This window comes from Talpa occidentalis, unplaced genomic scaffold (genome assembly GCF_014898055.3).
Source record: "Talpa occidentalis isolate TD23 unplaced genomic scaffold, MPIMG_talOcc4v2.1 talOcc4.11, whole genome shotgun sequence".
NCBI classification, from domain to species: domain Eukaryota; kingdom Metazoa; phylum Chordata; class Mammalia; order Eulipotyphla; family Talpidae; genus Talpa; species Talpa occidentalis.
This window is the reverse complement of record NW_023601104.1, coordinates 22060348-22074944: the sequence shown is the minus strand read 5'-3', so window position 1 is coordinate 22074944 and position 14597 is coordinate 22060348. Positions and strand designations below refer to the sequence as shown.

Sequence of the window (14597 nt, the reverse complement as noted above, 5' to 3'; positions counted from 1 at the left end):
CAACCAAATAAGTGGCTGATTGTAGCCATCCCAGATGAGAGGTACTAAAAACTGGGAATAAAGGCAAGAGAAGGAAGTCCCTAGAACTTGGAGATAGGCAGGGAAAAGAGGGAGGAGTTTATGAGGACCAGGAGATTTCTGGTGGGGTGTGTGCTGGGCTTGTGTTGCTCATGACCCAGGAAGAGAAGTGGAACTGAAGAGGGCTCAGGCAGAAGAGCAAAGCAGGTGAGTTGAGGGCAGGACATGTTGAATGGCCAGACCCCACCCCTATACACAGTTTTCCTTCTGGGTCTGGAGGTCAGGAACTGAAGGTCTGGTAAGTCATCTGGCCCCATCCTGTCCGGCACTTCCATTTCATCTCTTGTGTTATTTGGATCAGGCTGTGTATTTGTAAAGAAACAATATTAGAATAACTTTCGAGAGCCTTCAGAACATGATACTTTTAAAGATGTTTTCTCAAAAAAGTTCAGCTTTTATAATTGGGGAGAAAAGAAATCGTTGAAGTACTTGTAATACTAAAGAGGTTAATAAAGCTGCCTTTTTTCTGAGAGGCCAGCGGGATTGGGATTCCACAAGCTTGAACTGGGCACAGTCACTTGACTGGTCTGAGGCCATATGATGAACTGCTGAGGCTAATTAGCTGGATTGTGGGTTTTGCAGAGATGCTTGATTTTGAAAGTCGATGGAGCGAACAGCGTTTCAAAAGACTCTTTTGAAATACTTGTAAGTAGGCAAATTCTGACTTTAATATTTCTCTTTGTATTAGCCCAAAAGTTTTTTGAAGCAGACATGTGATTGGAAGCTGTCTGATTATTGAAGAGCTGGGAACTCCAGTCCAAAGTTTTAGCAAAAACAACCAACAATTTGTACTTTGTCAAGGTATAGTCTTGGATTTATTAATTTTTTCTGGTAGAGGTTTTGAGTATTGCTGTGCCGATTTTCATGTACTTGAAATATGTGAAATTTAACATAAAATACTGCTGCACATATTTTTTAACCAGTGACTTCAAGATATTTGCTAAATTTCTTGGAATTAGTTTGAAAAGTATATTTTCAATTGCCATCAAGAGGGCTTTGAATACTGTGTCCCTCCTTTTTTCCCTTGCACTTTATAATGTAACATAGTTGTTTTTTTCTCAGAAAATATGTTGAATAAGAACCAATTAAGGAATTGAGTTGCACTCAGTCTGCTGATCTTGAGTGTTTTATCTGTGAAAAATCAAGCTTATTGGGATTTTGTTTTTAATACTGTTAAGCTTTAATAGAATAAAGCTTTATAGAAATATGTGTTTTAGTGTAAAATATATTCCATGAATTAAATTGCCTTCAAATTATTAATTTGGGAGTGATTAGTAGTAATAGGTGTGAAAAGTCTGGGTGATGAGCATGATGGGATGTCTCATTATACAGTTCTCTCTACTTTTGGACATGTATTGGTGTGTTGGGGATTTTGTGATAATGTACCATGCACTGGATGATTTAAATGACAGAAATGCATTGTCTCACAGTTCCTGAACTGGCAGTCTGATATCTAAGCATTGGCAGAGTTGGTTCCTTTGGAGGACTGCGATGGAGAATGTGTTCCAGCCCCTGTCTTTGGCTGGTAGATGGTGGCTCTTCTAGTTATGCCTCTTCTTGTCACCTTCCCTCTATATATGTCTTAATCCAGATTTCTTCTCAGAAGGACACCAGTCATACTGGATTAGGTCCAATTTAATGACCTCTTTACAACCTGATTTCCCCTTCAAAGGCCTTATCGGTAATGGTCTACCCTCTGAGGAACTGGGAGGTGGAACTTCAACATCTGAATTTGGGGGCAACACAATTCAACTCATAACAGAGATGTTTGAAAGATTTCATCCTATCACATTTTAAAGATTGTCTGCAGTGCACGTAATGAACATTTTTAAGTCAGGTGCCTGGACTGTGCTGGATGTGGAGCATGTGAAGATGACTAAGACATGGTCTTTGTCCATTGATGTTGGTTTAATCAAATGTATGACTATAACTTCCTGAGTGTATCTGTTTACTTATCTCTTCCATTGACTTGTGGCCACTTTCATAGTTGGGTATCCCTGGAAGGACAACTAAGGTCTTGGCACATGAATGGCTTAACAGCCTTTAAGAGGCTCCTGGAAGGGTGCCCTTGTTCCTGAAAATGCTCAAAAAAAAAAAAAAAAATTGCGGAGAGGGGCTGGACCCTTTACCATTCATTTAGTTCCACTTCCTCATTTTACAGATAGAGTTCAGGCTTAAATGTGCACATCATTTGGCTGATTAGTGTCAGCGCCCAGACATCCTGGAGTGTGTTTGAACTTCCACTTTGTGAGCAAACCAGTATATCAGTTTGTTTTCTTTGCCACAAGTTCGTGCTTATCTAAGGGAACCCAGACTCTCATTGTCAGAAATGTGGGAAAGAACCTTGATTAAAAACTGATATTCTCTGCCAAAATTCCTAGATTATATATTCTAAAAAAAAAAAAAAAAAAAAGGTCTGGGGAGGAGTGTTTCTTCATGAGGGCATTTTATCCACTGAATGTCCAGGTTAGAGTTCATATATTCCAAAGGAGTTTGCCCCCATCTTGGTTGCTTTCTTGATCTGTAACCACTTCCTCCTTGTGTGTTCTGTGTTCTGTGACCCAGAAGCTATTGTAATACAAACATTTTTTCTTTCTTCTTGCTGCTGCTACTCTCCTCAAGACAGGAACTGTGGCAGAAAGGGAATGTGATGAAACCTGTGGCTGGCAGGGTGACACCATGGCAACCACAGCAGCCTGAGCACTTTCGCAGGTCCGAGCCCAGCTGCCTCTGCCCTCCTCAGACCCTCAGTACCTGAGCTCAGAGGAAGTGCTGGCCACTTTCCTGTTTCTGTTTTCGCTTTTCAGAATTAAAACCTTTGCCATCTCTGTCCATCTTTCACAGCTATTACCTTCTGTGTCCCTCTGAACTTGTTTGATTTATAACTAGAGCTCAGAGTATAGCATACGCCATAACTGATGAATTATGTAAAGTCCATGAAAAGAGAAAGGTGATTTTTGTAAAAGCCATTATTCATTTGTGCTGTCTTTAAAGAGAATCCCTCCTGCTGTCATCTTCTGTGATCCTGGTGCTGCTGCGAAGTAACTAGGGCTTTGTCCTCTCTGGGGTTGGGAGGTGATGAATGCCATGGGGGTGCTGTCTGATAGATGAACTGGCACTGCTGCTATGTCTTAGAGGCAGTAAACACGGATGCAAAACATTCTTCCAAGAATTGAGAGCGTCCATTTGTTTTGTTTTTATCCCCCTCTATTCCCCAATTCATACTCCATTAGGGTTCTCTTCCCCCTGATGTAATCTGAGGAGGGATCTTTTAGCTATTAGCGTTAGATGCATCACTTAGCAAATATTGAATGGGTTCCCTCCTCCCCCTTTTCTCTTTTTTATATTTTATTTTATTTATTTTTTATATCATTTTTCATTTTTGCACAATGTCTGCATTTTCATCTTGGTTATAGTCCCCCTACAGTTCCCATCCTCCTTGTTTTGACCGTAATCCCTCCTATTCTGCAACCTTCACCCCCACCCCAGTGTGTCTCTGGTTGATAGTTGCTTGTTGATTTTGATTTTTACTTTATTATAATTAGTCTTTTTCCTGGTCCCTTATTTAGGTTTTCTAAAGTTTAAGCTCATACCTCTGTACTGTGGTGACTGACCCAGACTATTGAAAAATCTCCTTCCTATTGTCCTTTTTAGGCCTCTTGCTGTTCCTTATTTGACTCCCTCTTCACTCTAACCGGCCACCTTATCTCTTCAATGGCCTCAGGAAATCATTTTGATGACTCTAAAGTCCATTTTGTTAACCCTTAGTTTTCTTTTGAGCAAGAAAGGTGAGGAACCTGTTTTGTAGTTATTTTCACAGTCACTTCTGCAAGTACCTAGGGAAACCTGGACTTTTATTTTTTTAATTGTGTTCTCCTGCATGAGCCACACATTTGTGTGTGTATAGGCTATGGGATACGATGTGGGGGGGTAATGCATTTTTCATCTTTTCTATTCTTTCTTGTTCTATACTGTTGGACTATAGAGTGCTTTCCCCACGGAACCACAGCCCTAATTCACTATATGGGACAAATTACTTAGAGATGCAGTTACTTAGAGACTGCAAGTTAGAGAACTTCTGAACCCCAAGTCACCAACCCCCTTATATACTTCCTTTCAGAAACCTCCTGAGGCACCCCCCCCATGTCTAGGTTAGGGGCTGACCTGATGTGATCCTTCTACTATGCCTGCTGTAGGTACTGTTTTTCCCATTAGATGGTAAATTCTGTGAAAGCAGGTGCTCTTTCTTATTTGTATTTCTATCACCTGTGCAGTGTCTGACATGCTAATGATTTCTGATGTTTGGGTACTGGGGTGCATGAAACAATTTCAGTTGAAAAACTTTCTATGATAATGGCTTCTGCCTCTAAGTTACTGCTTTGAAAATAACTGTATTTTTAAGCCCCAAACAAGAGAAAACTTATGTAAATATATATGTTACATTTGAAGATTGGTTTTGAGTAAGTAACCTCAACTATCTGGCACTCCTTTGGTATTTTATTTTTTTATTTATTCATATATTTATTAATGACTCAGAACTATAGCTGAACTACTCCTCTTCCTCTTCTCCTCCCCACTCCCCAGGGTGAACATGGAGGGAACAAATAATTTTGAAAGCAAAATCTTGAATAAAAAGTATAAGTCTAGAACAGGAAGGTTAGAAGGTTAGAAGGTTAGCAGGAAGGTTAGAAAAGAAACTAAAAAAAAGGAAAGATGATGATCAAAGGCAGAATAAGTATAAAAACTGGTAAGATTTAAGGAGAAAAAAGATATAATTTTCCCAATAGATGCAGAAACTCAGTCATAATGTTCATTCTTAGAAACCTAGGAATAGATGGAGAACAGAAAACCTATGTTGAACATTATTCTTAAGCGTGAAATACTAGAATTAAGGCAAAACTGTCTAATAATTTTGGAGGTTCTAACTAGTTAACTAGCACAGTTAACTAGAGACAAGAAATGTAAATAAAAGCAATAAAGATTTGAAAGGAAAAATCAGAATTTAATTATTTTCAACTATGTATAAAAATTATTAGAATTGTTGCTAAGTAACAGAAAGAAGACAAATTTTTAAAAATAATACAATATTGACAATATAAATATCAATAAGTCCAAAGATGTACAAGACCTTTGTGAAAAGAGTTTATTTACAGATAATATTTTAGAACAAGGCATTAAAGAAACAGACATATATATGAACAGGTAGATTTAGTATCATGAATGTGAATCTTCATATTAAGATCTATAGATTTAATGCAATCCCTGTCAAAATCCTAGTATGTCTTTTGAGGAATGTAGATAGAAGTGTGAAAGGTCAAGAATATCTATAGTAAGTTGGGAGAGACTCCTTCCATATACAAAGTTGTATTTAAGGTCATAGTAATCAGGCCTTGGGACACTGACCGAGGGATGTGAAAATTACCAGAGGAGCAAAGAAGAGCACCCTGGAACAAATCTGTTCATATATGGCAAATCACTAGGGAAAGGATAATCTTTTTTAATATATGGCACTGTGACAATTAGGTCAGGGAAAAATAATGAAATTGAATCCCAACATATACCTTAGAAAACTCAGTGGATCAAGGACTTAAATGTGAAAGATAACACCTAAGGAAAATAATGTAAAAGAGTAACTTTATCACTTTAGGTAAAGAAAGATTTCTTCAACATGATACAGAGAGAACTAGCTATTAAAGAAAAGACAGACAGATTGGACCACTTATAGATGAAGAGCTGATAAGCAAAGTGAAAAGATAAACCACAAACAGGAAGAAGACATTTACAACATCTGTAACTAAGAGAGAACTAGTATCCGGAATATGTGAGAAGCTCCAACATGTCCATAAGTAAAAGACAACCTAATAGAAAACTAGGGAAAGATGTGGTATGCTTGTGCAAACTGCTAATTTAGATCACGGTGCATTACTATTTTTGAGAAGTCTGACGACAAATACTAATTGTTGATGAAAATGTGAAATTGGGAATGTATATAACTACATTGTATGAGAATTTGGCACTATCTTATTTTCTTGAACATTCTCATTCCTGTGTTCCAGGAGTGTAGCTCTTTGGTTTCTGGGCTAGAGAAGTGTTTCTCCACTTTGTGTCTTACATTGGTTCAAATATGTGAATCCCTCTGCCCTCTGGCTGTCTGGGCAGGGCCTGGCATTGCTTGAACCGCAGATCTGTTGCCTTTGATCATGGGAATTTGTCCCAGTTTGTCATAGGAACAGTATAAAAAAGGTGGGTAAGCAATTTCCTAAAAGAAATGTTTATTAGCATATACATGCATATGTTTAGCAGTATTGTTTTAAATGAGAACAAAAATATGGAAGACATGGTTTAGTTAAGATAATTCTCTGAAAACCCACAGACATTAATTACTTAAAGAAAGACTTCGGCATATCGTTTCCTAACATCAGTGATATCTATTTCAAGTTAAGTGAGAGGCAGGGAAAAGGCTGAAGGAAAGTGATATTACTGCTGGCCAATATATATTTTCATTAACATGTAGTCAGAGCCGGGAGGAGGGATGATGAGGGCCAGGCCTGAGTTTTGAATCTGAATAGATAATGAAAGTTCCCAAGGAGAATGCTGTGAAGCCAAAGTGACATCTATCTGTCTTTTTTGACATTTCCCCTCTGTTCACTGCCAGATGAACAGGTGAATAATGTCTGCAAGCAGAATTTCATCCGTATAGCAGGAACGGCCCGCTATGTCCATGTTGTTTAATTTGGTTGAAAACACTGTGCAGTAATCCTCAGTCTTGTGTTCTGCCCTCTTCTGTGGTCTGTACATTCATGGCCTTCTTTTTAGAACTTTCACTGTTAGCCCCTCTTTCTCTGTCCCAGTTCAGAGGTAAACGTGGGTCCATGAGGAATAAGAATGATTTCCAAGCATTTCTCTGTGACGTGGCTTTCTTTATCCCTCTCCCTCAGTCTGTTCCAGTCCAATCTCATCATAATTCCCCTCCAAAAATCTGATACTCAGCCACAAAAACCTTATGTCCACACCAGCCTTCTCCTTTCTCCCACTTCAGTTGTCCTGTTTCTGTCTGCAACACTCTTTTACTGTCCTGGTCACCCAGTTTTGTTCGTTGGAGCCATTTTTCTGTTTCCTTTTTACCCAGTGTGGCACAGGGTTCTTTTATTTTTAAAATAATGACTCTTGGTTTCCTTCCTTCTCACTCCCATACCTGCTGCCCTTGTCTAAGTTCTCATCTTTAAGGAGTGAGAGAAATACAAGGGACAGCTGCTGTCCTGCCTCTATTTACATTTCTTGTGGCTAAACTAGACTTTGAACCTAGAATCATAAGGCATGGAATGTTTGTGTAGGGAAAAGATCATTGAGTTCAAACTTCTTATTTCATATTTGAGAAAGCAAAACCCAGAGAAGGTTGGTGGCTCAAGATGGACCATACACACAGAGCAGAGCTGGAACTAGAACCCCATGCACTGGAAGGTTAGTCCTGCTATTCTCTTCAGAGTGCCACATGACCTCTTAAGCATGCCCCTGAATTTAGAGCTGGCTTTGTGGCCACTTGTGTGTTTATCTTATGTCTCTCTGACTTTAGATTTTGAGGGGAAGGATTATATCATATTCACATTTGTAACCTTTGAACTGCTTAAGAGTCTCCTCTATAATTACTAAATTGAAGTTAAAATAGTGTCTTGCACCAACATGCTATCATTCCACTAGCTGAACCCCTCCTAGTTTTGACCATACTCACTGGCTCCTGCTTGCAGTCTTTGTCATTATTGTACTGCCTTTGTGATGTCCCAAGGTTTACTTGTCATGTGAAACCACCATCTTACATATACCCAGAAGTTTACAGTTTATAAATGTGTTTGCATAAAATATGCTCTAATTCTTCTACTAATCTTACTAGATAAATATTGCCATATTGAGGAAACAATTGGGAGAGGTCACGTGACTTGCCATAGGTCACACAGCTAGGAAATAAGTACGTCTTTGGACTTCAAATTGGGTGCTCTACATAATACCAGCTACTTTGCTTCCTATTTATTTGTCCTTTGTTGAAAATGGACAACATTTTGCTTCCTCATTCTGATAACTAGCTTCTTGAGGAGACTGAATTCTTTCTTTCATGCCATTCCTAATTGCTAGCAAACTCTTGGCACATAAAAATTGCTTATCAGAAGCTGTTGGGTTGAATGCTAGTATAATTTACCAAAAAAGAGCATGTGTCAGAGGAGTCCCAAGTCATTTTTCTGAGTCATTTCTGAATGAAATCAGCAGGGAACAGAGGGAATCAGAGGAAGGAAGAGACTGTTAGAGAAAACTGGATGGTAGACACAATTAGCATTTGAGTGACAGCGGGTCTGTTGTCAGTCTAGTGGTGAGGGGTGGTGGGGAAGCAACACATAAGAATCCAGTCTTCAAGAAATATGCAAGTTGACTGGGGAGTTAAGACATATTCATGATATTGGAGAGGAGTACTTAGAAGTAACGTAATACAGTATAGAAGTTAACAAAAATATTAAGAAAGTTTGGCAAAAACCCAGATGACTGGATCAAAAGATGGTATATATACACCACGGAATAGTATGCAGCAATGAAAAAGATAAACTCATGCCATTTGCAGCAACATGGATGGGACTGGAGGGGATTATGTTCAGTGAAGTAAGTCAGAAGGAAAAAGAGAAATATTGGATGGTTTCACTTACAAGAGGAATATTGGGAATCCAAATAAGGATCCAAATATGTGTGTGTATGTGTGTGTGTGTGTGAAATTATACTCCCCAAATTATATAGTTTTGTAAATGAATGGTATATCAATAAAATTTATTATAAGATAGTAATTTTTTAAAAAAATTATTTATTTATGCATACAAGAACTGGGGTGTAGGCCAAAGGTGTAGGGGGTGAGAAGATTCACCAGAGACAGAGTGGGGAGAAGAACAGGCAGATCTACTGAAACACACTGCTAAGGGGAGCAGCGGGCAAGACAGGAGAGGTCTGCTGCACAATGTGGGTTAGCTCCATGGCTGGGGATTGAACTCATGCTGCAGTGGCTGCCAATAGCTTCATAGTGCTGAGACTTAACCCCTTGTGTCATCAGGGAGGCACAAGATAGTAAATCTTTAATAATCACAACAATCAAAATAAATATAGCTGTTTATAAAATTTTTAATAAGTGAAAGGGACTCAAATAATTGTAATGTCATTTGTGCATGCAGTGTGGTGAGCATCATTCTGTGGATTTTCTGGTAATGCCTCATTTCACATGTTCTTGGGCACTTGCCCAATAAATCAGTGAGATGTTTTGGAAACTACAATACTTGGACAACTAAGTTATTATTTCCAACTCTGCCTTTCCCCAAAAGGGTAACAAAAACCATGGACAGACCACGTGCCCAAAATTTTGGCTTGAAAAATCACACTGCTTCTCCTGAGTTCATAAACATTTATACCTGCACAAAAAGTAAACCTCTTCTGTTAGGATGTCTGTGAAAAATGTCCACTTTCCTAATGGTGGAAGTCTAGATAAGTTCTTTTATGAACTTCTCTCTCCTACAAGGAACATAAGATTAAAACTTTTTAGATTATCATAAAACTGTAATGTTTCTTTTTGTGTCAAATGGTCACAGCTTAGAACTATTTTACAGGAGCTAAAGGAAATGTGTATCTCATCTGCTTAGAGGTACTAGCAGTAAAAGGAAATGATTGCAAATTCAAAATTTTAGTTTCTGTATAGAATAATTTTATTTATCATGATCTATGCAGTAAGCTCTAAAATGTAAATATATAAAAGCTTTTCATATATGGATACTCGTATATGAATTTTTAAGATGATTCATCATTTCTAGGGAAATTATCTTTGGGATCTATAGTTAGAAGTTCTGGTTTATTTTTAATGCTTGATAGCTATATAATTTGATAATACATAACAATAGTATTTTTATGTGATGTGAAAATACATAAAGTTCTAACTTAAAAAGGATTCTTGGATAACTTCTTTTTTAAATGGGAAGACAATTTCTGAAATCAAAATTCTCTACAAGCCTTTGCTATCAGATTTATTGGTATGTGGAAGTGAACTTTATATTTTAAAAAGTAGATTTGTTAAAACATGATTATAAAATTATGAGATTGATTTTTCATGTGAAAATTTAAAAACTTTTTCCATTATTTACTATCACCTGCCTCTCTTACAAATATAATTTCACTTCATCCTCATTTAAAGTTAAATATTAGATATTTTCTCTAAGCAAATAAAATTTGTAAAATGTTTGCTTATAAACTCATGATTTCTTATAAACTCATGAACACTTATATCTTAATGGTGTTCTTTTCACTGCTTTATAGTCCTCTTCTCTGCAATTTTATTTACCTTCTCTACTATTGCAGATTCATTATCCCTTGACTAACACTGAATATTTACTTTGTGCTACTAAATATATATTGAGGTTTCTTTAGCCACTCCTGTGGTAACAAAGCCCACTAGTTTGTTTCTGAGTGACTGTTTTGCCACCTCACTTAGCCCCTATATTCTTAGCATCTTGCCTTCAACTATCTTTCTGAGAGGGGCATTCAGAAAACAGGAGCTTGGTCCCCATAGGTGCCTTTTGTTCCAGGCATGTCTGGCTAATAACGAAGGAATGCTTTGGGGGACCATGTTTTAACCTGGATTCTTGGTTTGCATCCGCTCTAGGGAGGAGGAGAGGATCATTAGTGAAGGAAGCTGGTTGGATCAATCAGGGAACCTTTGAAATTGGATGGACTAAGCAAGGGAGAGCATCTTAGATTTGAATAAATTGCCCAGACTTAGAAGGTAAGAGAATCTTTCTTGGTTTTGATAAAGTGGTAACTACTTAAGGCCTTTCCCAACTATTGTTCCAGCTGGTTGTGCCCAGCAAAGTGGTCTCCATAGTTTATGTGGGTAGGTGTCCTGAATTCTTGAAATATTCTCTCCCATATCCATTAGCCACCTCACCCCTTTTTGATCTGCTTTAAAATTTATCATTTATTTATTACTTTTTATTAACATTGGTTTACATTGCTGTTTGTACCCTAAAGGTAAAAGGTCTCCCCTCTCCCCCCCTCCCCCGCCCCTTCTTCGAACATCTTAAATTTTTAATCCTTTCTATACAGGATACCTAGACCACTTTTCTTTTCTTTTTTTTTAAGTATTTATTTATTTATACAAACACTGGGTACAGTCAGAGGCCCGGGAGAGTGAGAGAATTCACCAGAGCGGGGAATGGAACAGACAGACCAATGAAATATACTGCTGAGGGGAGCAGCGGGTATGACAAGAGAGGTCTGTTGTACCATGTGGGGCCCTCGCCCCGGGGCCGGGGATCGAACCGGCGCTGCAGAGGCTGCGGGCAGCTTTGCAGCCCAGTGCTCAACCACTGTGCCACCGGGGGAGGCCCTACATAGACCACTTTTGATTAAGAAAATTGTAGAAAGTTAGTAACTGCCACAAATGAACACCAGGCGGTGGCACTTCTCAATTTTCCAGAGCTCTGATTTGCAGAGTGTCTGAATGCATTGCTCTGGGTCTCTGCTCACACTTGCTGGAATCAAGCTTGGCAGATTTGCATCCACAGGTTGCTTGTCTCCATATTTCTCTGTAAATTTGTAGGATTCCTACAGATTTTTTTTTTTTTTTAACTGTGCTTAAGAGTATTTTCTAGCTAGATTAGCCCAATGAGGGTGCTCGGGCTGGGAGTCTGAATACCAGTGCAATGAGTGACTGGATTACTTGGTTAGTTTTGGTTGCTGGCTTCCAATTTTCAGCACAAATTGCTGGTAAAGAGACGGGTCTCTTAAAGGGGGGTGCTGCCTCTTGCTTTATTATGGCATTTGGTCTAGATTTTTCTCAGGACTATTGAGCCCTAAACCAACAGATCACACCCCCCATGTTTGAGTCAGTGATCCATATCCCCAAGTCTCTTTCCTTATAGACTTCTTCATTCTTTCAAGCTCCAGGTAGCTCTTTTTCACCAGGGACACCTAATATATTTCAGATTTTCCCTTCTGCATGAGAAAGAGTCTGAAGACTGTGATAAGTGGGGGAGATCTGAAAGGATGCATCTTTAGGAGACGCTGAAAAAAATAGCTTCACAGACCTTACACATGAGTTGTTACTCAAAGGTGCTTAAGGCAGACAGGATGTGTTTGGGTACAAAGCTGAAGACATGTGTGATGACCCACAGCTGTGTTAAAGGTAGAGGTTTTGCAGTGGTTTTTGAAACATATACAACAGAGCACTTGTTAAGCCCTTGCAAGGCCCACAGGCTTTGCTGGTGGGTTCTTATAGTCATTTCTTTAATCAGAATGATTGAATTTTCATCCATTTTGTATGCTGAAGCAACACATAGATTTTATTTGAAGAAACTTGCTAAAGGAAATTCACAAACCAGAACAGTTTTCTGAGGCAATGAAGGTTTGCTGCAATGGTATGATGTGGGTTTTCTGAGACCCTGTGCAGAAGTATCCAGCTAGCTGTGAAGAGACTGATTTGCTGTGGACAAGTAAACCAGACCTAGAATAGTTTCATCATATTTATAGAAGGCAGACAAGGAGCTCCCCAAACATAAGATAATCTCCATAATGATCTATAACAAATGTTATGATGTAACATATTGTGTTCATTTTTATTGCTCAAGTGACTATCCTAACAGGATGAAAGCAAACCTGTGCTGAACAGATGTGCCCGAGCCTTGCCGTCAGTTGTTGAGTGTGGATTGTGTATGCTTTCTTTGTCATTGCACAAGAGTGAACACATTAATACACTCTGACTTTTTTTTTTACTTTTCATTTTTAAAAAAAGATTTATTTATTTATGCATACAAGATCTGGGGTATAGGCCAGAGGTGTGGTGGGGGTGGTGGTGAGAGGATTCACCAGAGACAGAGTGGGGAACAGAACAGGCAGACTGACTGAAATACACTGCTGAGGGGAGCAGCCAGTGAGACAGGAGAGGTCTTGTGCCTTGTGGGTCCTCCCTGGCCGGCCGGGGATCAAAGTTGTGCTGCAGAGGTGGTGGATAGCTTCACAGTGCTGTGCTCCCTTGCGTCACCAGGGAGGCCCCACTCTGACTTTTTTTTTAAAAAAGGAAAGAGAAAATAGGGAGGCAATGTACATCTCTTTCAATTATTGAGACATTAATAAGAATTTAACAGTAAATAGAATTTCAGGTAACTTGTATGTACTAAAGATAGATATATAAATGACTTAGCAAAACAGCATTAAGTGAACAATTTGGAGGTATGTAAGTCTGGTAGAGAGTTCATTTGACTATATGAGATGTTAATCCTGCTAAAAAATAAAAATAAAGAGAAAAAGCACATTTAAAAATATTTTTTTTGAAAAAGCACATTTGAAATAAAGCTTACAAAACTCTTAAGATACCTCCCTGGATCATAGGATTCCAAAAAAAACACAAACAGAACACCACAGATTTGAACCCGTTCTAAGTCTGTTAAAGCCTTGTTCTTGAATGTTGCTTAATATTCTTTAAGCCATTCTCTTGTGCTTATTTTCTAAATACAAATATGATTCAGTTTCTTTAAAATTAACAGAATAACTAATAAAGCATAAATGAGAATATATCAGGTTGGAAGACACAATGGACAAGCTTAAACTAGAATATATGTAATTCTGCATTCAACAAACAAGAAATATAGATCCCCTTAAAGTAATCGTGGAACACTTATGAAATTTAACTTGTCTTAACAAATCCCCCCCAAATTTTATATTATTCAGGTCATATTTACTGACCCAAATTCCATAAAATTAGAAATTAGCAACAATAAAAAAAAAATAATGATCTGATAGGCTGATTTAGAAATCAGCTGGACGGCTGCAAGTACATAGTAGTTCCTCCGTTCTTTTGCATAAATCAACCAAGGCACACCCCATTCCATAAACAGCTGCTAGCAGTCAAGGCTAAGGCTGCATACTGAGGAAGTGGACTAAGAAAAGACTTTTTGAGACTCAGAAAGAAGTATAACTGATTACACCTTGTTTATTAGGTGAGTTTCTTTCCTTTCCTTTTGATTTGGCCATAAAGAATATAATATTTAGAGAGCAGTGAAACAGAGTTGTTAAATGTGTTAATGTAGAGATAAACATGACAAGGACCTGTAGCTATCAGTCTTATTGACACCTAACAGAAGAGGCTAAAAATTTTAATATCATCATTTTAGTGGCATTAAATCATCAGGAAATAGTTTGATTTTTGAACCTATTTGTTTTTAAAATAATTAAGTTGATTTATGTTAGAAATAATGTTTTAAATTTGTGGCCAACTTATATTCATTGGCTGCCTTTTTCATTAACATTATGATAAAACCCAAATTGGCTGTGTTGAGAAGCTCTAGGGATTCTGTAATGTCTCCATTCCCAGGTGTCACTGAGGGTAGATTCTTCCTTCTTGGCAAACTAGAAGTCTCTGAAGACCTAGTAGCACAGGAGCTTATGGAAAATGATATAATATCTTGAAGTTACCATAGCAGCTCACTGTGTTTCAAAGAAAGTATATATTA

General features: G+C 38.1%; 1 protein-coding gene across 5 annotated transcripts in view; it reads left to right on the top strand.

The window, feature by feature from the left end:
* RAB27A (RAB27A, member RAS oncogene family) overlaps positions 1-14597 on the top strand; it is a 56622-nt gene that overhangs the window by 12735 nt on the left and 29290 nt on the right. The window contains exon 1 of one of the 5 annotated variants that reach the window (XM_054701672.1): positions 841-879. The exons of 3 other annotated variants lie outside the window; for them this stretch is intronic. The gene's annotated coding sequence lies outside the window, so the exon portion shown is untranslated. Of the gene's footprint in view, positions 1-840; positions 880-10840; positions 10874-14597 lie in introns of those variants that run through there. One more of the 5 variants, XM_054701671.1, reaches the window with a different exon arrangement.